This window comes from Arvicola amphibius, chromosome 9 (genome assembly GCF_903992535.2).
Source record: "Arvicola amphibius chromosome 9, mArvAmp1.2, whole genome shotgun sequence".
NCBI lineage: Eukaryota > Metazoa > Chordata > Mammalia > Rodentia > Cricetidae > Arvicola > Arvicola amphibius.
The window spans coordinates 48,603,145-48,628,943 of NC_052055.2; the positions used below are offsets into that span (position 1 = coordinate 48,603,145).

The following is a 25,799-nucleotide window of genomic DNA, read 5'->3' on the forward strand; positions in this document are numbered from 1 at the left end:
AAAGGCCTGAGCAACCAGATGGTACACAGAGAGATGCTGGAATTGTTAAACTCCCAGGTTTTTAAGATGTGAAGGCTGTCAGGTCATCAGCATAAATTTTATGTATAAAAAAGCAATCAGTAGAGTGGAGTAAAGAAAAGGATGGATATATGCACTTAAAAGTAAAGATGGATGAGGAACACCACCTTCAAGACAGGTAGAGGAACCTGAGTACAGAGAACTGTAGCCAAAGCTTTGAAATTCCTGCCGCTCTTTTCTACATGTTTTCAAAGTCAAATTTCTTCTTTTTTAATTTGTCTTTTTGTTTTCCGTAGAAAAAGAAAAAGGTGTTGAGGTGGGGAAGTAGGGAAGATCTGGGAGGAGATGAGGGAAGAGAAACTGTGACCAAAATATGTTGTATGAGAATTTATCTTCAAGTTAAGGAGATAATGAATTATAGAGGAAAAAAATAGAAAAATAAAGCAAAGCAAACAAAAGCAACAAACTATTCTTTTTAATTTTTTTTAATTTTAATTTTTCCATTAATAACCTATTCTTTAAGGACATAGTTTCCTAATCTTCCAGTTTGCCATCACAGTGCTGCTCAGTGGTAGCAAATTCCTCCAAGTGCCAGATCTTACTTTCAAGGCTCTGAGCCTTGTATAAAAATGCTAGAAAAGAATGCTATTTCTCCATGCTAAGGTATTTTCTTTACAAGTATTTGCAAACAGTCTTTCTTCCCTGTTTATTTCTAAGTCACTAAACAGCTGATTTGCTATATTAATATCTCTTTGATGTATATCTATTATATATGTAATATTTATGCTTTTTTGCTTTCTCCAAAATAATACACCTCTAAACCAATATTTTTATTTGTTAACCTCTCCCAAAATTGACTTTTATGATCATAAAGGATGCCTGCAAAATACACAGAGACAAAAGTTGCCCTTCAGTCACACAGTTAGCTATTAATTATCCATAGTGATTGAGAGCCAATAGCATAGAAAATCAAAATCAATTTACCAGAGAGATACAAGCACACCTAGGAGATAGAGAACTTATTAATTCTAACTCCGTTTTCTTCTTGCTCATCAAAGTAGTGGGGGTGGGGCTACAGGGTATCCATGGACTGAAAGGAGACCTTTCCTCATACTGTAAAGATGTGGGGTTTTTGTTTTGCAGATATGTAAATGCGCTAAAGGATATGTTTGGTTCAATTACTTTGTTCTATTTTTAATCTATCACTGAACATGTGTTCACTTTCTAAGTATATATTTTTCATCTTCTTCTTAGCTTTTAGATATTGCTTTTTTTCCTGAGCATTTACCCTAATTTTCTTCATTTTATTAAACTGATTATGACAGGAGTGTACAGATCAATTCCATTCTGCCCAATCTGTTTACATCCCAGAAAAAGGAGAACTATTGGAATCTGCCCGTTGTGATTTGGAGTTTTTCTCTGTCTACAGATTTCCTGGGTACAACATGCTCATGCCTATGGTCAAAGTAGGATAGTAGTGTGTCATATAGTATCATGATATTTTCTTTGTATTTTAATAAATAAAGCTTGCCTGAAGTTCAGAGAGTAAAACAGCCACACCAATCAACCTTACAGACCAGGCAATGGTGACACACCTTTAACCCCAGTAGCCATGCTAGTTTGCCATAGAAAGTGGGCGGTAATGGGGCACCCCTTTATTCCCAGCACTAGAGAGGAATATAAGATGGGAGGAGGCAGCTCTCACACAGTCTCATTCTGAGATTCCTGGAGACAAGACTGCCATTTCGAACTGAGGTAGAGGTAAGAGTTAGTGGCTGACTGTTTTGCTTTTCCAAACTTCAGGTTGAACCCCAATTTCTGTCGCTGGGTTTTATTAATTGTGCTACATTTTATTGATTCCTATCAAATGAGATAGATAAATGCTAGAGGACCTGTGGCCATGGTTTTGTTATTCATAAATATTAACCAGCAAGATGAGCTTGGTTATATATGACTATTTACTGTATGGCATTGAGAGCTATTTGGTGTCAATGTAACATTTGTTACCTGGAAGTTTAAAGGCAAAACAATGGTGTTATAGTTCCTGAAAATTCCTGCCCTCTAGCACACACATCATATTCTTGTTTCCTCTGATGTTTGAGTCCATACAGTAGGGAGTCTACTACCATTGGGCTTCCTCTTCTTTGCCTTACACCTGGCATGCTGGTATGAAAGCCTGTGCTTTCTCCACTCCAATTCTGATCTGTAACTCCATAAAAGCTCCACATCAGATTCCTATATAGTTCACTATCATAAGAATCCTGGGATCACTTGGGAAGTAGTGACTAACCCAACAACACTTTTGGCAGCCTCTGGGTTGTGAGAGTGGAGTGGTATCATCAATGTTGGTATTTGAAACAAATTTGATGATGGAGGGGCATCCTCTTTCTTTGGTGTACTCAAGAACACAAGAATACCAAAGCCCGCTGACCAGAGGAGCTCTATCCTCACCAATCATTTGTGTATATGAATTCATTCACTCCACTGATAACTAAAACTTTAAAATCTTTAGTTTGCAGCACTAGGAAGCAGTATTTACATGTAAATCAGAGCTAAGGTTTGTGCGCAAGTAGGTGTATAACAGTGTGAAAATCGTGTTATTGCAAGGCCTCCATTTCATGGTACTGAAACTCCTTCCTGTTTCTCCCATCCCACAGTAAATTGAAAAATTGGGAGAACTGGGAAAGAATTGGGAAAAACAAGTATTGGCTCATTTAAAAACCAACCAGTCAGCCAATCAAGCACCAGAACTAAAAGCAACAACAGTTGAAATGGAAGGATAAAGTGAGAAGCAGGAAGAAAGCCCCAAGGATCACTTGTCCCCATCTTTCCTGACTTCGCCCTGGAAGTCAATGCTCAGCTAGCAGCACCTTGTGCTGCTTCTTCCTAAAGTGTCTTCTGTGAATCCACATGGCATAACTCTAGACAGAAGTTTCTGTCCCACCCAGTCCCAAAGAAACACAAAGAGGTCTGTATTAATTATAAAGCGTTTGGCCTTTAGCTCAGGCTTATTATTAACTAACTCTTACAACTTAAATAACCCATAAGTCTTATCTATGTTAAACCATGTGGCTTGGTACCTTTTCTCAGTAAGTCATTCTCATCTTGCTTCCTCTGCATCTGACTGGTGACTATGCCTCTGCCTTTCCTCTTTCCAGAAATCTTCGATTTATAATTAACATAGGGCTCTGTGTGTTTCTTTGGGACTGCACAGCTGTGGGACTGGATAGGACAGAAACTTCTGTCTACACATAACCATCTTTTAAAGTTTAAATAAGATATCTAGGATGCTTCAATCTTCAGAAGTTTGTCTACTTACTCACCTTCTTGCATATTCTGACATTTAGTGATTACTAAATTTCTGAAGTCTTAGACGTCTAGAACTCCGGATAGGCTGTTTCCAAGTGGTCCATCATTAAGTTCTTTATAACTTCTGTCTGCATCTCATACCAAAGCTCCCTTTATCAGATTTACCTCTTGAGCTCTCTCACTTAACTCACGCTTATGTGTTTCTAAAAGCTCAGCACTCTTCCTCATTGCTAATTATTGTCATTTATAAATAGAGGAATAATGTTCCCACTTTGCTATAATATTTTTATTTATTTTATGAGAATTGTAGACATGCATACAATGTCTTTTGATCAGATTCACCCCCTCTTTCTCCCTTCCTCTTCCTTCCAGTTTCCTCCACATCTCCCAACATCCTATCCCTTTTGTTGTGGTAGTTATAACCCAATGAGTTCAACTAATGTTGACCATATGGGTGCAAGACCAGCCACCAGTGCATGGGTATAAAAATATGTAGTTTAAGGGCAGTTTGAAACTATGTACATTTTGCAAAATAATAGTGACTACGTTGACTTATGGGGCAATGAGTTATTGGACAGATTTATAGTGCCAGGCATGAGTTTCCTCCTGTGGAACAGACTTCAGATCCAGTCAGAAAGGAGTAAGTGACTCTAATAATATTCCTGTCACAATTGCACGCACTCTCATATCTTTCCAGACCAGCTGTTGTTGTAGCTTGCAGAGTTCACAGCTAGGTAAGACAATTGGTAATTTTTTTTTCTGCAAGAAGCCATGTTAAGCTTAGTGATGACCATCCTTGGTTGTCAACTTGGCTACACTAGAAATGAACTAAAATCTAAATGGCTGGGCACACCTGTGAGGAACTTTTTCTTAATTGAATCACTTGAATCGGGAAGACCCACTCTTAACCTAGATCACTGAGGTGAGAAGCTCCACCTTTAATATGTGCCACATGTTCTGCTGGCAGCCTGTATAAAGGACATGGAAAAACAAAGCTCTGTCTGTCTGCTTGTTCTTGCACTCTCTAGCAAGCCCTTCACTGGCATTAAAGCTCACTTCTTTGGGAGTTCAGAAGGTATCCCATGCCTTGCACTGGGCTTTTCATTTAGCAGCTTATATCTTCCGTGAAGAATATTATTCCCTGTGAAAAATAATTAAATTTAAATATGTGTGTGTGTGTGTGTGTGTGTGTGTATGTGGGTGGGTGGGTGGGTGGGTGTGTGGGTGTGTATGTGAAATGCTTTCATTTGACTTTTCCAAGCATCTTTAGACAAACAGCATCATATGTTGCTTCTCATATGTGATCTCTGGCATCCAATCTTTAGATTTTTACTGCTGCTATTACTCTTTATTTTGTCACTCTTAAGATCCATCTTGACCACAGAAACACAGATTGTCTTTTTACTTAATTTCTACAGATATTCATATACTAAGAAGCTTTGAAAGATGATGTTGGTAGTCATTCTTACTAATCAGTAAAGTATACATAATCATGTTTGCTACCCATCCAAAAGCATTCAAGTCCCCCAATCTCAGCATTTTTCTAAAGTCTAATTATGTAGACAAATATATTCCATGAACTCACAATTTAGAAGTCTGGCTGAATTTTATTTTCTCAGATATTTGGTAAAACTAAGACCTAAAGAAGGCTTTATGCCTTACTCCATTTGGGAAGGTGTAACAGATTAGAGATAATTTATGAATAACAGACATTTCTTACAGTTTTGGAAGCTGTAATCTGAAGTCAAGGTGCCGGTGGATTCTGTTTCTGGTGAGGTCCCGCTCTGTTCCTAACAGTATACTTCATTTCTGCATCCTCACATGATTTACAAATGCTAATCAGTTCTCCTCAAGCAGTTTTACAGGAGCATTAAATTTATACCTAAAAGTGAAGCTCAGGACCGAATCACCTCTCATACGCCCTTCTTCTGAAATGCTGTCCATTCCAAGACTATGTTTCTGTTTCAGTAAATAAAATGTCTGGATGCAAATATTTACTGGATTTCTTTATTTGCTTTTTAATCCTATTTTCCACTTTTTATATGCACCAGCCCCTTGAAATAATTTTTAAAGATGAAGATAAGAGCATGTCTTTTCATAGTGGTAATGGGATTCTAGACTCTGCCAAAATAGGTTGAAAATAGTTAAATGAATCTGGGATCAGAGTCATGAAGATGATTGAAAATGAGATCTAAGGGGACAGAGAATCCCTTACTTTGTAATGAAAATGGTTTCACAAAAAAACAAGGTAATTGCTGCTCCCATTTCCCTTTCAAACAAGCTTCTGGGTGTGTCTGGGCTGGAATAATAGTTCTCATCTAGTATATAATGGTCTGGTGCACAGAACCTCTGGGCATTACTGAAGACTGTCTGACCTTTGGGAAATTATTGTTAGAGTCTATGTCTCCTCACCTATAAAAACAGGGCAATTTAATTTAAACCATTTTTTTTCTAAAGAACCAGTATGAGCAAGGACTAGAGAAGACAGCAGCACAAGCTCGATAGAACGACCACTGCATCTGTCAGTGGCTTCCTACTGGATCTCCCTTTCCTTTGTGTTTCAACTACAAATCCTCACAAGTGGCACATTTTGATGTAAAATCTCATTGGCACAGATCCTTATATGTTACCATTAGATGTCCTTTGGTAGGGCTATAATTCTCCACTTGACTCCTGAGAAACCAAAATAAAGCACATGAGAATTAATAGAATAAGCCCTTGATGAACCAAAGTCTTGTCTAAAATTTAGCAAATGTATAAACTCATCATAAAAAGAAAAGAACTTGTCATTCAGTGAAGTTTGAACCTTTAACAAGTATGTATGGAAAGGCTAAATAGGTGGTAATAAATATGTGCATGCAATTCTAAACTGTTAATATTAAATATGGTTTATTTTATTAAGTTTTTTATCAAAAATGCATTTTTCTAATCTCTATGTTGAAACTTGACTTCAATTAATAGCGATCATAGTTTGGTGTGACACATTGGCTTCCAGAGTATAAATGGGTAGGTGTACTTGCCAGCTTAAGTAGCAGTTTCAAATCCAAGGTATTTATATACCAGATACTAAATGTAATTTGTGCTTCAGGATGCTATTTCTGTGATTTCTAGTTCTGACAGTGGTCTTTCATCTAATAGGCAGAAATCTAAGACTAAACTCTAAAATGATATTTATGTCTCCTTTAATTTGATGTGATGTTTCCCTCTTTACTCTCTATGGTGAATATTTTATGGTGAAGGGCAAATGCTTGAAATAACAAGAAAATATACAGATGCCTTCCAAAAGTAGGTTTAGGAGCTTCTTTGTTCATTTCTGACAAAGTAGAGATCCCATGATGATTCACTATGTGCATGTGGTGTAGAGATAAAGGCAACACTACCCCAGCCCATGACTCCAAAATTAACGGAAGGAAACTAGAAAAATCTAATGTAAACACATAAAATGCAATTGATTCTGAGACATTCTACTGGAATTTTATGGTTGACAATTAAAAAGTTTTACAGTCTTAACAATTCAATACTATAAAATTTTAGTCACACTTAAATTAAAAGAATGTTTGATCTCCTGTTGTGGATTCTATCAATATATTGTGGATAATACTGACAGAATTCATAAATTTGTTTTGAAAAGTTTGAGGAATGCTGCTGGTTTTTGAAGAATTGTTTCCGGGACAATTAATATTAAATGGCTTTTCTGTAGGTGCCACTCAGTTCTACAATTTGGTAATGTACTAGTTAGCTTTCCATTACTGTGATAAAGCACTGACTAAAATCAACTTTGGAGATAGATTTATTTTACTAACAATTGTATGTCACAAGTCCACAGTGGAAGGAAATCAGGACAGGAACTCAAAACAGAAGCCTGGAGGCAGGAACTGAAGCAAAGACCATGGAGGAATGCTTACTTCCTGGCTCATGCTCATCTTGCTTTCTTATACATCCCCCAAGCCTGCAGAGGGAAGGTGCTATCCCCAGTATACTGGCTTTCTCACATCAATTATTATTAATAATAAAAAATGCCCCACAGACCCATTTACAGGGAAATCTGATATAGTAATTTTTTTCAGTTGAGGTTCCTCTTCCAAGATGACACAAGCTGGTGTCAAGTTGGAACCAACAACAAAACAAAAAACACTTCAAGTAATTAATGCAATTGAAGTTATCATATACTAAAAATGTTTCAATTTTATGTATGCTGTCGAAGAGTTAACTGGCATAGGTTTACTATTTCTGCCATTTTATGTAAAGTGACTGGTGTTCCTTGTGTCATATAATTTCCTATACTCATAGTACACCATTCCCAGTTGTTAGGTTTCTAACGAATAACATTATCCCAGAGATATTGAGTATATATAACTCATACACAGTTGACTGTTAGCAGGATGTAACTGGTGTTTTAACACTACCTGCAACTGTCAGCTCAGAGTAACGTAATCTTTTTCTAGCTTGACCTCCACAAGTTCTGGGCCAATTGCCCAGCTTCACACTTTACATACCTGCTCTGCATGCAAGCAAGGAAGATTTAACAAAAACAAGAAAAGGGTTTTCTTCAAAATGTTTATCAAAACAGTAGCAAAATGGACCTGGTTGCAATGGAAAAGCAACACACCACTTTAACTTGGAGGCCAGTATTACATGGCTGTAGGTCTGTGATCAGGGTCTCAGATCTTTGACAGTAGCATCTGCAAACTTTTTCATTGTGGTTTTCATCTGAAAATATTTATGTTAGCAAGCTGAGCACATGATGTCTTCCCTTTGTTGCACAAAAAGGTCAGAGCAGCTGAGAAGAGGGAGGTTTGCTAGAACTTGAGACCTCCGAATGTCTGAAATGATGAAAGCAAACATTGTTAAAACTAATACCAGAATATGCATAAAATTACTACCATAGAAATAGTGAAAGCAAGAAACACAGAGTCTTGTGAGAACTTAAGGTTGTTTGTGAGTCTCTGCCATGGAAACAGGCTGTCTTTCAGGTGCTGTGGAGAAGGCAGTAATGGGGTAGTGCCAGGTTTCAGAGAGTAATGATGAATGACAGGGCAGGGATCCACTTTGTTGGTGATAACTTGGAAGAACATTAAACCAACAACAACAAATGATCAGAAGATGAACCTGGAAGTAAACTCATCAGCAACATCTCATCCTGACTAGTCATGGGCTTGGAACAGTGTAGAGTTTATTCTGGGCAGCTCTTGACCTTTTCTGTATCCGCTGCTGTGTAAACAGCAATAGGGGGCCAGACGCAGAACCAATTACAGTGATGTGAGAACAGGACTGGCATATTGAAGGGGAGGCTTCAAACTTAACTAACCTAAGAATCTGTATGTGAGGTCGGAGAGCTAACTAGACAATGAATGTAAGATTTGTGAGCAATGGAAAGGCAACATTAGAAGTGAAAAGGCCCAAACCCCTCAGGTAAAAAGAGCTCTTAAACACAAAAAAGTCAATTAGAAATTAGAACTTACCTTTTAAAAGTAGTCACAATTCTTATAGTTAAGACACTCTAATTAAAGGAATGTATGTTTTAGGGGAGTATATATAAATATAGTAGTATTTAATCTATCACTTTTTCATTGTGAAATATATTTATTAAGAATTCTTAGAGGATGGATATAGTCAAAATGCATTGCCTATATACATCTGTGCAATTCTCAAAGAATAAATAAAAGATCTATTTAAAATAAGAATTTTCAGGTATGGTAATGTATCTACATTGGTATAATGATTTTTCTAGCATGCACAAAGCTTCTAGTTTATTGCCTGGCACCACATAAAACCATGTGTAGTGATGTTCAACTGTAGTCGTGGTCAGGTTGGGAAACAGGAGGATTCACAATTCGTAAGTTCTTCTTTAGCTGTATAGGGCTTGGAGACCAGCCTGTGCTGACTGTATAAGATAAGAAGAAGAAGAAGAAGAAGGAGGAGGAGGAGGAGGAGGAGGAGGAGGAGGAGGAGGAGGAGGAGGAGGAGGAGGAGGAGGAGGAAGAAGAGGAGGAGGAGGAGGAAAGGAAGAAGAATTTTACTTTCTTTTTCTAAAACTGGATTATATCTCTGCTTTGTGGGAAGTGTGGGCATTTAGAGGAAGTGTATTTTTCATTATTGAAACAGACATGTGTGTTCTTTTCATAACTGATGACAATTCTCTTGTAACTCCTGTTTAGAAATATATTAGTGGCTTTCAAGGAGGACAATAGGACAGGAAGACTCTTGGTAAGGCATAGCACCTTAGCAGAATGTGGAATCAGGACTGTAGGAAGAGTGAGTGGGACATGCTGCTCAGACAAGCATGTGCTGTGTTCCAGTTCATTGTGTCTATGTGCAGTGTTGGTGACATTTGTGATAAGGTGTATGCCTGGTCAAGGAATATTCTACCGAACCTGGCACTCTTGGATGAGAAGCTATGAAAGACTTTCTTCCCCAAAAATATGCAAAGTAAGAAGAAATATTTTAGTATACTTTCCAAGGGGGGAAAGAGATAGAGGATATACAGAAATAGATGTATAGTTGAATATTATACGTTATCTACCATCTATAACTATTTTATAGTTATAGATAGTGTCATGAATGGAATGAGAGAGAAGCAGATAAGTAAATAAATTTATTAGACCCCACAATCAAATAAACCATTTCTTAAAAATAATATCTGTTCACTACCTGAGATTCTAAATCAAATGAAAACTGAAGCCTTCTGTGATGGACAGTGTTGATTGCCTACTTGACATGTCCCAGAAATGCCTAAGAGGCAAGGTGTCCTCAGCATACCTCTGAGGAATTCCTTAGTTTAGGTTAGCCTCTGGGCATAGTTCTGAGGGATTATCTTGGTTAGGCTACTAGAACTGGGCAGACCCACCCTTAAAGAGGATGACACCATTAGCTAGGATTGGGTCCTGGACTAGATAAAACAGGCAGAAGGTAGCTGAGCATCACAGACATTACTCTTTGCTTCTAGATCATAGATCCAAAGCTATCAGCTGCCTTCATCTTCCGCTGTCTCAACTTCCCTGCCGTTATAGGCTGCATCCCCAAACTGCACTAAGACAAAACTTTCCTTCATTAATTTGGTTTGGTTGGGCATTTATTTTATCACAGCAATAGGAACTTTTCAATTCTGAAAATTGAAAGATGTATTTCTATTTCATTTCTATTTATTATTCCATTATCACACCCCCCCATTCTTTTTAGATTAACTGCTCAGGAAACAAAGAAGTGCCTCATTGTTTAAGTCACGTCAAATTTCTACTTCTTGAATCTGGACCTGATGTAACAGGTTACTAAGCATAAACTACTAACTATGAAGATGAGAATGCCATAAGGTAGTTCTGAAATAGATGTCTAGAAGAGGCTTTGCCACTCTGCTAGAATCCAGTAACTTTCATCACCACTAACATATTTGGTAAATGCACAGATTCCTGGCTCCCTTTTGTTTCATGAATAGGAACATCCAAGTTACCATAATTTGTATTTGTTAACTACTTATTCCCTTTGGGAGGAGAGCTGAGTTTTATATCAGTAATCACATCTATAAAATATTGATGTGGGATTCCTGTCTGTTTGCTGTGGATGTGTTTTATTACTATTGGTTAGTAAAGCTCTTTCAGGCAATGGCTTAGCAGAGTAAAGCCAGGCAGAAAATCCAAGCAGAGATATAGAGAGATAGTAGGTGGAGTCAAAGAGGCACCATGTAGCTGCTGAAGGAGACAGATGCTGGAACTTTATCTGGTAAGCCACACCCTTATGGCAATACACAGAATAATAAAAATGAGCTGATATAAGATGTAAGAGATAGCTAGAAATACATATAAGACATTGGCCAAGCAGTGTTGTAATTAATATAGTTTCTTTGTAGTTATTCGGGTCTGAGCGGACTTGAAATGAATGAGTAGTCTCCCTCAACAAAATACCTTCATAGAAACAGCTAGACTAAGCTTCTGACCAATAACTGTCATAGCTTAGCCACATTGAAATGAAATTAAACAAGTACCTTGGAACTAGTACCAAGTACCTAGAAGCTAAACAAACACCTTATAATTTATATATAGCATATATAACAGATCTGATTTAATTTGGTATTTTAAATATCTAGCCATGAGGTTTTCATAATAATCATAATAATCAGAATTTCTTCTTCTTCCTCACTGCTACACATTTGAGATCTTGAGATCTAGTGTCTGAAATCACAGAAGCAGAACCATCCCAAAGATTCTTAAACCCAGGTCCTCAAAAATAACCATTTTCTCTTCTATCAGGCCTGCCAAAACATATTTGATGGGTGATTTATCTTTTGATCAAAATTACTCCACTGACAATTTTAGAACATGGTCAACAGGAGTAGTAGTCATGACCCCCTCGGTAATAAGGAGAAATGGGGAATTTCATTGGCTTGGGAAGATCCAGGATTTATTACCATTACAATTATTAACAATACAATCTGAAAGCTTCCCACAGAATTGTATGCAAAATTCTGAAAACTGAAAGATGTACTTCTAACTGACTTTAAATTTCTTAATTATTTGGGGAGCATCTCTGTCATTCAGCCTCTGCATTCAGACAAAGCATATGTTTTTTTAGGTTCACATAAGTTGAAGCTGCTAAAACATCTATCTTCTTCCATTACATAAGAAAATCTGAAACGTCAACAGCTATGTATGCCTCTCCTGGGAAGCAATAGTTTCTTTCTTGGTTTTTGATGTTGTTGTTGCTTTCCTGCTTTGGCTGGCAAAGATGACTAATGGATACCTCCATCACCACTGCACAAGAACCAAGGGTCCGCACTGAGGGATGCCGACCACTGGGCCCGAATCAATGCTTCAGAAATCAGAAACAAATTACCAGCTAGGCAGGCCTCTGGACTCTGCTTCCCCAGCTGTCCCTAAATTATAACTGCTTACATGAAAGGAGTAAGGAAAAATGTCGCTTGGCTATTTGTAGGGGAAAACAATATCGCATGTTTCTACAAGTGACTTCTTCGACATCTATGATTAAAGCAATACACACAAAACTGCCTGAAAATGGTTAGTGCTGGAGGCCTAAGTAGTAATGCTCACATTCTTCCTTGGTTCTACCATTGTTATGTAGGAACCTGACCCTGCATTGAATCCTTAGTCATCACCTAGTGTGAACCTCTTCTCAACATACCTAAGAATGTCTTCAACAAAAATCCAAATAATTTATTTTTCATACTTGCTGGTTCTTACTTACTTCAACTCATGAAAAATAACTTTTTAAAATTTTGCCTTCTTTTGTGTCCTGCCTGTACAACTTGGACAGCATACTGTCAGCAGTTGAGACAAAGGCAGTTTCTTTCCCAGTGGCTAGCTTTGGCACAAAGAAAGCAAACTCTATATGGAGGGTCTTCAATGCCCATCACCCACTTGTTGAAGTAAATCAATGCTGCCAGGAGCAGGTGTGTCTCACTGTCATGAAAAAGCTTACATTATTAAAACATTTTAAATGCAAAAAAGTTATAGAAAAATATTGAAAGTGTCAAAAGTTTCTGATTAAATTACCCCAAGTGATAATGTGTTTCTCATACTCTCTATTGAACTGGAGGTTTCTCATTATCTTTTCATAGAGCTGCAGTTCACAGAAATGCCTGTAAGAAGATTATATTGCCAGAGATGAAATATATATTGGATAATTTTATGTAAACTTGACACTAGCTAGAGTCATCTGAGAGGGAGGAACCTCAATTGAGAAAATACCTTTAGAAGATCAGGGTGCAGCCAATCCTGTAGTATGGCATGTCCTTACTTAAAAAATTGATGGGGAGTATCTGGCCCACTGTAGGTGGTACCACCCCTGGACTGGTCCTCGGTTCTGTAAGAAAGCGGGCTGAGCAAGCCAGTAAGTAGTACTCCTCCATTGCCTCTGCACCAGCTTCAGCCTCCAGGTTCCTTCTCTGCTTGAGTTGTTGACTTGGCTATCTCCAAAGATTGTATAAATTGATGATATGACTGTTCCATAGTATGCTTAAGGGGAAAGCTTTTATTGTAGATACAACCTGGGGAGCAAAATGTTATGCAAGAGACTTTACTAGGATAGACACATGTGCATGCACGAACATGCGTGTGCAAGCACACACACACACACACACACACACACACACACACACACACACCGATCTATTCACTCCAGAAAGGGAGCTCAAGACAGGCTAAAATAATGATAATACCAAAGTTTAACTTGGTGAACCAAGTAACTGGGGTTACTAGCAGTAGTAAGGGTAAGAGGCTACTTAGAAGCAGGAATGACTCAAAAGTAGCTGCATCACTGAAAATCCCACCCCAATATGGGTGAGGACTCACAAAAGTCGGAACCATGGAGCAACACACCACACACACAGGTGGTCTCTTCTCTCTCTCTCTCTCTCTCTCTCTCTCTCTCTTACACACACACACACACACACACACACACACACACACATACACACACACACACATACCGAAACACTTGCTCACACACAGGTTCACATACACATGCTTACACACATGCCCTCACACATGGACACACATACCCCCACACACGCTCATACACACCCACACACGTGCATGCACACATACTTGAACTCACATGCTCACACACACATGTGCTCACACACTCACACACATATACACACACAAACACACAAACACACACACTTGTTTACTCCTTTATAAGCCTGGAGATGGGCTTTTGGGAATTTTGCAAGCTCCAGCTTTCTCTGACATGGACTACTATTGACCTCCTGCGTTTTATTAGCCTTGCCCCCTTTCCTAGAGGGGCTGTTTCAAATGAAAGGCAAGTGCCACACAAAATTGTGTGCTGGGCCAATCAAGAGCCATCAAAGTCACCCCAGGCCAGTGGCACCTGGGTCGTCGTGTATGAATGTGTATGAAGTTGACAGATAACAGAAAGGTAAGTTTTAGAAAGGGATTTTTATCATAGGTGTGGACTTAAGATGAAGAAAGCAGAGGGACTTCCTGTCTAGCAGAAACAGGTCCCCAGGGTGTGTTGCCACTAATGGTCCCTCCTTTCCTGAGGGTTTGTTGAAATGAGGCATGGAGCTGAGCTGGTCAGTTCTGTTGTTCCACACACACGGTGTTCGTGGACTTCTCCATTCCAGTATCTGACCAGAATGTCAGGGGCCAAGAAAGTCTCTGATTTCCAGTAATTTCTAGACAGCTGTGCTATCTTGCTATGAAAGAGGAGAAAACATAAAAACGAGAAACCATAAGACAAATGACTACCCCCAAACATATTTGTTATTTCTGGCTTCTGTCCAGGACCGAGAGCGTTACAGTTTCCGTCAAAGACAGATCTGTCGAGAACAACGAGCAGAGGTCCTCATTTGTGAGGTCCTATCCCAACTGTTCAACTTTCTTTCTCCTTTCATTAATTCTGTATTGAAAATCACTACAATAATTTGACTCAGACCAAATCTAACCTAGTTTTGTTCAGACAATTAGATCACTCTTTTATTACAGCTAGAGGTATGCTTTCATTGGCTAATCTGTTTCTTTCATAAATTAATTGGAATCCTGGAGGCACAAAGCAGAGTTACAGTTAGGGACCCCACTTTGTCATTTATTAGTTATTGGATAATTAAGATATTAGCCATTGAGGTCCACGATTTTACAATTCTAAAGGTGATAATTAATACTACGGATTGTTATTGCTATCATCATTACATGAAATCTTGAACATTGTAAAAAACAATGGTATAACCTCTGTCAAGATCTCTTGATTTTATGCCACATATTTAAAGTCCTTTATTGAATATTGAGTAAATATTTAAATCTGTCTTCCTTTTGGCTATGAAATTGAGCTTGAGCTTGATGACATTCTTGTGACCATGTAACATAACAGCACTGTCCTCAGGAATAGTAAGTCTGAATCCACAAGACACTGTAGTTCTTTTTTTTTTTTTTTGGTTTTTCGAGACAGGGTTTCCCTGTAGTTTCTAGAGCCTGTCCTGGAACTAGCTCTTGTAGACCAGGCTGGTCTCGAACTCACAGAGACGCTTGCCTCTGCCTCCCGAGTGCTGGGATTAAAGGCGTAGTTCTTGAATAGTGGGTTGGAGAGCTGAATGAAAACTTGGACAAAACCAAAAGAGTAGTGCTGAGCTAAAACATTAAAGTGCAGGGGACACAGACCTTGCGGTGCGCATGGTCACAGCCCAAATGTCCAGCTACTGGTGAATGAATACCCGCAATATGGAGTGACCAAAAAGTGAAGGGAACATGATTTCGAATAAAGAGTGACAGCTGGTACGTGCTAAGATATGCACAAACCTTGGAAATGTTTTGCTAAGTACAAGAAGCCAGGTACAGAATACTGCAATGAGTTCTATCTGAATCAACCACAAAAGAGCAAATTCACAGACACATAAAGCAGTTCTGAAGCTGCCTGCGCTGTGAGGAGAGTGGCAGAGGCTGGAACTCAGCTCCAAAGTGATTTCTGGAAGACTGAAAAATTCTAACTCGGGATGGGAATAAGGTTCGCACAACTCTTCCCTGCAAATAGGTAAGCTTTACAGTATTTACACTGAAATTTAACAAATCTATTAAAATTGCACACGTTCAGCCCAGGAATTACATATTTATACAAAAGATATTCATTGGAATCATATTTATTCCTTAATTTTGTAACGGAAATATTTGAAATCATCTAAATAGTTACCGTATTCCACAGCACACCTAAATGTTCATGATGAATATCACACGTGAACCATTAACTTCACACACCTATGGTGATTGAGCTAGTTATCATAGCATAAAGCACTACGTAGGTATCTAATGTAATAAGGGATTGCATGGAAAATTTACAAGGTATATTGTTCAATATAAAAAGCAAAATCTAGAATGGAATAAGTACAATACAGGAAGGAAAGGAGTCACTGGGTGCATACTGGGATGTGACAGCCTTGTGTTACATGACTGCATACGAAGCCCAACATTGTTTCTTGTCATGGGAAGAATACCGGCTTATGGATTTTCAAAGATTTGGTTTCTAATTATAGTGACATGATGTTTAATGGCAAGAATATGTTCTGAGAAATCTATGGCTCATCACAAATTCATCATTCTGTGACAATCATATAATGCATTTCCACAAACTAAGATTGCTGTGTGTCAGCAGGCAGTACAGTCTCTTCTGACCACTTTTACATATGTGACCCCTCCTTGGCCAAAACAGTTATGAAGCACATGAAAATGTGTTCTTTTATAACTTTTTGGTTTTTTATGTATTGTGCACTTTACATTACTCTACTCAAAAATCTTGAAGTTGAGAAACTACTAACTTCTTCTGCAGAGTGTTTATTGAGTCAGCCTTGCTCAATATACCTGCGGATAATGGCTAGAAAAGGTGACTATATTATGAAAAGCATGCTTTGGTTTTTGTTTGTTTGGTTGGTTTTTCTGTTCCTGAGTTTGATTGCCAGAGACCTGTGGAAGTTAAAATCCCAGAGGAACAGTTGCTCAGACTGGATGAACGCACAGACTAGCTCTATTATTCCTTGGGGATTTTGCCAGTTCTTGGCTTAGGAATGACCCTGTCAGAAGGCAGCTTTTGGAAGAAAGATACATGCATAAAACTTTAAATAAATACACATGACTAGAATGAAAAGTTAGAGTTGACACGTTTCAAACATATGCTGGCTTCCCCTGAACAGTTTTGATAAATTATGAGGTTGTACAAAGGGTACAGAGAGTTCACTGAAATTGTTTAAGAAACTAATATATAAAACTAAGTTGTAATGTATTTAAAATGAGGGCTTCTGCCACCACACTGCTGCTGCCAAAATGTCCGCAGGTACGCCTCCAGGAAGTTCAGGTGCTGCTGCTGGCAGTAATCGAAGACTCCAGCAAACACAGTCAAATAGATGAGGTGGTTGATGTCATGAGAGTCAATGTGGACAAGGTGTTAGAACGAGAGCAGAAGCTCTCAGAGTTGGATGACCGCGCAGAAGCATTGCAGGCAGGGGCTTTTCAGTTTGAAACAAGTGCTGCCACGCTGAAGAGAAAGTATTGGAGGAAGAACTGCAAGATGTGGACCATAGGGATCAGTGTCCTGGTGACTGCTGTCATCATCATCATTGTGTGGTGTGTCTCTCTGAATGAAGAACCCGGTGAAACCGAAGTCCACCGTCCAGGAGCATCTTCAAGACTTTCTGCTTAGAACCTGCTGTGTCATCGAACTTACCTGCTGTTTTTTTCCCCCGAAATGATTAATTTTGTTAGTTTACATACAGTTGAGTGCCTAGAAAATGCACCTTTGTTTTAATCTATACTCCAAATGGGGGGGGGGGGAGCAATGACCTACGCTGCCTACATTTTGCACAGTGCCTTTATAGATTTATGCACCAACTAGGAAAGAGGACTTCTGATGCTCCAGAGTGCTGGAGTCTAGATGGATGTTGTCACTAAGGACTTGCTGTGGATTCCAGAAAGGGGATTTTATTCAAGTCAGCTGTCCCCACATCTGACATCGTCTTCAAAACAACATTTTAAACCTTTGGGTGATTAGATTCCCAACTTGTGCCTTCTGAGAAGAACACTATGGCCTAGTACAAATCGGTGACAATAACAGGGTGTGCCTTATTTTGTTATTTGGCTCCTTTCCCTCAAGAGGACCCTCCTTTAGCACTACTGAGCCCCCACTGTATGTAAGATGCTCTCATGTTAGGTGTGAAGATGTTTGCTTTCTTGATCTTGTTATGTATCACTTCTAAAAGAGTATTTTAATCAGAAAAAAAACCTTTAAAACTTTTTTATAGAACGATGACCAAAGTTTCTTTCTTTTTTTTTTTTTTTTTGCCAGAAGTTAAATGCCTGCAAGTCTGTCCCTAAGAGGTAAACTCAACTAAGTGCCAAATGTAACTCAAGGTGCCCTTCAAGAGAAAGTGTTCATACTGTGTGAGCTTCAACACTTTTCCAGTCCTTCCTGTGAATGCCGTAGTGATGCTACTTTCAGATTTGGAATCTTTCATAGAGTTACAGAGGTGAGCTAAAGTCACACCTAGATAAGGCATGCAACAGTTTGCAGACTCAACTAGAGGTTGCAGTCGCTAGCGCGGTGTGAGCAGCAGCTCCGCAGCCTCGCATCAGTTTGCACAGACCAGAGATCTCGAATGCCGTTTGCTGCTTTTGCTCATACCCCACTTCCTAAATCGGTCCTGTATTATGCTTGCGGTGAGGCATTGGCCACTTCCACGTGGCAGAGATGCCTGTTGCTCTTAAGACATACCCATTGCCATCTGAGACACTTTCGCTGTGTATCTGAGGCTTTCATCAAGGTGTGGTTCAAAGATGGAAGGTTTCAGCACGAATGAAAATTTAAAGAGCAGTAAAGAAGAAGCAGAGGCTTTATTTACCTGTGGCAGTGCCGCTAGAGTGCCCTGGAATTTGTGCATGTGTGCAAGCTAGCATCAACAAAGATGTAATAGAATCCAGTTCCAGTCTTTTATTTGTTCCTCTGATATAGAAATACAAATATAAATATTGAATATAAATATAAATATTGAAACACTAATTTTGCCTAATACATATAGACTAAACATTGATGTGGGATGTCCTTCTGTATATGTGTAGGTTTTATTTGTTGATAAATAAAGCTGTTTCAGCCAATGGCTTAGTTGGGTGAAGCTAGGTGGGAAGTCCAAACAAAGATACAGAGAGAGAGAACAGGCAGAGTTGAGGAGATGCTATGTAGCCACCCAAGAAGCAAGATGTGAGGTAACAAGCCATGAGCCTAATGGTAAAATATAATCCAACAAATTAGGTTAATTTAGAGAGAAAGAGCTAACCAAAAATAGCCTAGCCATTGACCAGACAATTGTAACTGTTGGGTTGTAACAAAGACATTTTAGGCCTAATGGTCACAGGTTTTGAATAGGATGGGATCCTATCACCATTTGGTATTGTTTGTGCCCTACCTTAAAAACTATTTTGCCTATATCATTGCTACTAAGATGAGAAAATATTTGCATTAATTGAAAATTATCATCAAAACAATCGTGGAAACATATACATTAACTCATTCTATGAAACATTAGAAAATATAAATTTATCAGCTATGGTTGATCAAAGCACTTTGTATGATACCATGACTAGTACACCATCACAAGTTAGATACTAAAACCATTCTGTAATACAGTCCAGTGACTGCATTGGAACTCCTCCAGCTTCATTTGAAAGTCCAACTCATTTTCCCCCTCGGCGAAGAGGCCAGATTGCTTGATCACACGAGATTATCAAAGGCTAAGACTGAAATCCTGCTGGACTCGACCTTCCTCCAGGCTCACGCACCACGGTGCTCCAGAAATTCAGTGGGAAGCCCAGGTATTTTCCAGACACTGAATGTGCAGCTCTATTTTTTTAAATATTTTTTCAAGTTAATAAACTACTTTGTTCAGATCATCATAGAGGGAACGTTCCCAGCTAAAGACACTGATAAGCAAGGTGTTACTGTGTTAACACAGAAGCCAATGAGTTACACGGGTCTGAGTATGGAGGAGACAACATCACAGTTGTGGGGTCAGAACAAGATAGAGGCTCTAGGCTGATGCTGCTTTCCCATAGAGAGCCAATGCAAACAGAATGCTCTTCTCCATCCCACTGGTCCCCCTGGACTGATTTATCTCTGCCTGCCTGTTCCCAAATAACCACTCAGTGGCTTAATATTTTATTTCTTTTTCCTTTTTCTTTTTTTTCAAATTAAATTTATTCATTTATTTTATATCCTGACCTCAGTTTTCACTCCTCCTCTCTTTCTATTCCCTACTCCTGAATCACTTCCCCCCAATAGTTTATTTCTTAATCTGAATGCTTATTGATTTGTAAATCATCACAGAGCGACATTTGTGAAGTTCTCCATTTGATATACTTTAACAAATGCTTCTGTTGAAACTGAAATGTACTTCATTTTAAAGAAACATAAAAACAGAAGATAAAAAAAAGAGAGTGTGAAGCTATACAAAGAATCACAGGGAAAGCTGCATCTGAAGTTAAGTGCTATATGGATGAGTTTATGGTTGTGGAAGATACAACTATTGATGTACTGATAGAAAATCTCCAGAAAACACACAGACACACATGTACACATACAAACACACTCACATGCATACCCTTACATATGTGTGAGAAGACACATGCACACACACAATATATATATATATATATATATATATATATATATATATATACTGAACGAAAAGACAGGGAGTAAGTAAATGTGAAATATACTCTCACGGTTTTACACAACTCAACTTACAGAAGTATAGGAGAGAGAAAAGTTGGGCAGAAATCTTATTGAAGTAAACAATGGCAGATAATTTTCTTTTGTTTTGGTTTTTGTTTTTGTTTTTCGAGACAGGGTTTCTCTGTAGCTTTGGTGCCTGTCCTGGAACTAGCTCTTGTAGACCAGGCTGGTCTCGAACTCACAGAGATCCGCCTGCCTCTGCCTCCTGAGTGCTGGGATTAAAGGTGTGCGCCACCACCGCCCAGCAGCAGATAATTTTCGACTCATTAAATATCTATAGACACATGAAGAACCAGTACCTTCTACTATAACAAAGACAAGGCAAATTAGGATATAGTTCATTGCCAAATGTTTGAAAAAAATCAAGAGATAATAGGAAATCACAAAAAAAAAAACTGAGAGAAGAAAAGAGGTGCAATATTACTGACACTTGATGTCTCCATAGTGACAGAGGACTCAGAGACAATGAAAACTTTCAGAATAGTCAAGGGAAATTAATGATGATTCTTAAATAGAGATGGATCAAAGTATTTTCATATAAACCCCAAAGTTTCCAAGGAGCCAACAGTTCCATGGACTTAACGTAGTCAGTCCTTGGTTTTAAGCAGGATGCCACTTCACAGCCATAGTAAAGGATTAAATAAAACCGGAAGAAAATCCTACAAGGCTATGGAGAAAATGGAACTAAAACACACCCTTGAAAATATCTTACATGAGTATGGAGAAAATGGGATTCAAGCACATTACTGATGAGAGCAAAAATTTACCAAAACCTCCAGGAAAGAGACAATTTCTGTTAAAGCTGTAAATTCATATTTCATAAAAAAATCAATTAAATTCTAGGTATGACTCACCAAGGAAGACTATGTATCAAAGACTGCCCAGTTTCCACAGAGATTGGAAAGAACAATCAAGTCAAATTTGCATAAAGAGGTTATTTGCAGTAGCATTGATAACTAACTATAGTAATGGAGAAGACAGAGCTGCCTCTCATACGGGTGATATTGGGCGAAAACCTAGTCACTCCTGAAGGGAAAAGTCCTGTCACCTGAAGGGAAGCCAGGATTTCAATTGCACATGGAGGATAAACACCAGAAGGACCTTCACAGTGTGGGGTCACACTGTTCTTGACTTGGGTGCTGACTATGTGTGCATACTTAGTTTCTGGAAGCAGAATTTGAGAAAGAATTTTTTGATGTACACATAATACTTCAGTAAAGTTAATAAGTCAAAATTTGTGTTAAATAACCTCTGTTAATAAGTGAGAATCATACATTAAAGAAACAATGATAAACAAAGATGTCCAACGATATCAAACACGAAACACTGGGTTAAAAGGAACAGCTGGAATTCTGACTGGAATTAGTGCCCGTTGCTCTCAACATAGTGCTTCTGGGATGGCTGCAGCCTGCTATTTGCTTGGTCAAGTTGCTAAGTCAGCCTCACTGTTGGTAGATTATATGCTGTGGCTTTGTTATGTAATGTAGCCTGAAACTCTGAAACAGAAGGGTCTATGTGCAATGATCTGAAGAGAAATAACCTTAGCTAATCAACTTTATCCTATCTACAGTACAAAGTGCACAGAGAGCACAAGATCTTACGCCCTGGAGTAAGCAAAGAATGAAGTACATTTTATACAAGATAGTCATGTCAAATTGTTAGTGTTTGATATTTTTAACCTAAATGAAGGAATATCGCGTGGTTTAGCCTAACAATGGGAACACTCTGTATATTTGTCCTGAATATACCTTAAAAAGCCTTTATCCAGTCACTAGAGCCTTCTAATTATATTCCAGGTTACACAAGAAGACATTCTAAGGCTCAGTTCATACAATCAGGTTTTTCTTTCATCTTAATCCAAAAACTGAAGTTGTCAGAATATGAAGAAACTGCCCTCTTCTCACATAAATGTAAGATTTAAGATTTAACCAACTATTTGTTGACTACTTCCGTGCTTCATAATTTTTTTAAATGGAGGGGTACCTCAGTAACAGGCGGATAATTCCACAGTATATGTAGATTGCATCTATTCCCAGAATCCTTGGCTCTTAGCATGGATGCAAGCGTGAGAGAGGTACGACAGCCCATGCCTGTAATCCTAGCGTTTATAAAGCAGAAGCAGGATTGCTGTGAGTTAGAAGAGTTGCCTCAGCGATATAGCAAACCCCGAGTCATCCTTCCCTGCCTCACCACTCCTGAAGTGAAAAGGAGAAGTGAGTTGAGATGCTATTACTTCACCATTAGCTGTGTTCTGCCCAAGTAAGTCTGAAACTAAAGCTCGGCTACACATGTGGTCTTGTTGGAAGCCCTGAAATATGTCACTGCATTTACACATGGGGCTTTCCATGTCCCGCTGCCATAGGAAGGAAGGAATGCTTGTTTATCATTGAAATAATGTCAAACCATTGATTACATCTTGAAGAGGCCCAACTGAGCCATAGGGAAATAATATCCTTTCAGAAATCATAAAGGCCGAGCTTATCCTGTGGCCAAAGTGACTCTTCAAATTTGGGGCTTTCTCACTAATGTTGCCAGCTTTCCTTAAGGCATAGTTTATATTTCAAGGGCCTTGTTAGGGTTAACAACTCTTGCATAGGATTCCGGGCAACCCGGTGAAACTTAGGGAAAATGGTGGCCATTCGCGGGACCCAGTGAACAAACTATATCTCTCCTTTGTCATATATTTGCTGCAAAAATGTCAATCAATTTCCTAATTATTTCCAAAACCGAACGACAAACATATAGCAAAATAAGCAATCAAAACTCAGTGCACACCCCCGGGACAAGCTTGTGCCACAGAGATAATTGATGGGAGCTAATGAGGAGCAGGTGTTCTGCACAGCTGTTCTCTCAGCTGGGTGTCCACAGCAGGGGCATCTCAAAGCCTTAGAAACGAGTTTCCTGATCAAATGGCCACAACAACAACAACAAAAAATCAGAAACAAAAAAATCTCTCTTGGAAGATGTCTGGACTTCACTTGGACAGTTAATGCTTGATGGCAAACTTTTAATCAAGAGTAAGTAGATACAGCTGTCTTGGGTTGGCTGCCGGTTTGGTCTGTTTGCACACCAAGGATATATTATCTTCTAAGTATTGGTAGGGTATTCAAAGCATACAGCTATCCCTATGCTGTTCCTAGGCATAATACCAAGTGGATAAACCTTACACAATTAACATGTCTTAGCTCCCAACTAATCTTTTGCTTCTTTCTCAGGACTTAACTTGAATGTTTCCTGGGCAAAGCAAAGTTTATCACATCCGTCAAAAAGGAAAACATCTGGCCACCATCCTGGTGACTATTGCTTGCTTTCAGACCCTGAGAAATCAGAAGCAGTAGCAACAGCAGAGTTCCGTTTGCTTTTAATTCTGAAAACTGATCAGCTACTCTTGAAGTCGCAAAGCACCGAGCTGAGAAATGCCCTGAAGATCTGTAGCCCACTTCGGCCTACACAACAGCCGATAAAAGGTTTTCTTTTTTCTTTTTTTTTTTTAGTTTTATTTATTTTTTGTTAAAACTTTCCATCTCTTCCCCTCCTCCCATTTCCCTCCCCTCCCCTCCACCCACACCCCCACTCCTTCTCTCTCTAGGCCAAAGAGCAGTCAGGGATCCCTCCACTATGGGAAGTCCAAGGTCCTCCCAACTCCTCCCAGGTCCAGGAAGGTGAGCATCCAAATTGACAAGGCTCCCACAGAGCCCATCCATGCAGTAGTATCAAAGCCCAGTGCCATTGTCCTTGGCTTCTCAGTCAGCCTCCACCGTCAGCCACATTCAAAGCTAGTGGCTAACTTTTGCCACAAAGAAAGCAAACTCCATATGATATTTCTTTGATGCCCATCATCTTCTCTGAAGTAGATTGGTGTCGCCAGGAGCATACATACCTCACTCTTAAGAATGTGGGCATCATGTTCTCTACATTGCTTCCTGTTGTTTGGGAGTTCTGGTAATGTTTGGACCCTGGACTGCTTGATGGTATACTGTACAAACTGGACATGCAGGACCCGTAGAAAAAAATGACTGCTGAACTAGCCTAAAGGTGAGGCTGTCCTTCAGGGCTCCTGTTTCATGGAAGAATCTGCCAGACATCCTTACACCATCATAATCCAGTCTCCTGATTTCCAGCTTGGAGAGAAAGCCTGGAAAAGCATCCTCTAAGACATCAGAAAAGTCCATGAGCTCTTCACAGAAGCTTGCCTTTCTTGATCCAGGTACTCACCAGGCCCTGTTTCGATACTGCTACACACACCCGTTTGTTCTTTTCCTGGGGTATTGCCTAGCTTAATGCAAAAAGCTTTACGTTATTTCCTACCATAGGTACCCCGTATCAATTATCTTTGTATTTGTTTCGTGTAGCTGTGGTAACAATACAAAAGTACATAAATACATAAATGCAAATACACAAATATTGATAAAATACATACATAGTTATAAATATGTAGCCATTTTTATAAAATCATAAATATAAGAAATGTAAGGAGAGTTAACAGAGTTAATCATGCATGGGTGAGAGCGTTGCTCTGGTGATAGCATTCCTTGGGAACTCAGGGTTTGCTTGTGGGTACATGTTAAATGTTGTATATTTTTAGGTCAGTAGGACCCTGGAGGCCCCCAGGAAGCTGAAAAACTACAAAGCAAAATCTTCGAACACCATAATTTACTTAAAGTACACTTTCTCCAAAGCTTATTCTATTGTGCTTCAGTTTTTCCTTTTGGCAGTTACAAATGCCAATTATTTCTCTCTCGGAAATGTATCAATATTAGTTAAATCAACAGGCAGCCCCGTCAAAGTCATCCTGCCTACTTCTGAAGCCTTGTTTCCAGGCATATCCCAAAGCTTAAGGGGACTCTCAGTCATCTCGTGAGACTACTTGAAGCCAAAATGATTAATCTCTCGCTTTCCAGTCAATGCTTGAGTATTTCTGGATAAGCCATCCCAAAGATAAATGCAGAGTGATATTAATTATAACAAGATGTTCCGAGAGTCCAAGTCAAGTGCTTCATAACATCGTTCACATTCATCAGCTTCAGTCTACACAACACGGAATTTCATGCAGATGCACACTACTCTAAGTGACCTTGTGTGCAAGGACAAGAAAGCCTACATACAGGAGAGGGACTTAAAAATATTTTTATTCATTCTTTGAAAATTTCATACAATGTACTTGGAACATATTCACTGCCATCCCCAAATTCTTCCTCTTACCCCCTCCCCACCCTTTGTATCCCTAAAGGGAACGA

General features: G+C 39.0%; 1 pseudogene; it reads left to right on the forward strand.

Moving 5' to 3' along the window:
- The first annotated feature begins 17,105 nt into the window (after nucleotides 1-17,105).
- On the forward strand, nucleotides 17,106-17,481 carry LOC119823618 (annotated as a pseudogene).
- The last annotated feature ends 8,318 nt before the right edge of the window (nucleotides 17,482-25,799 follow it).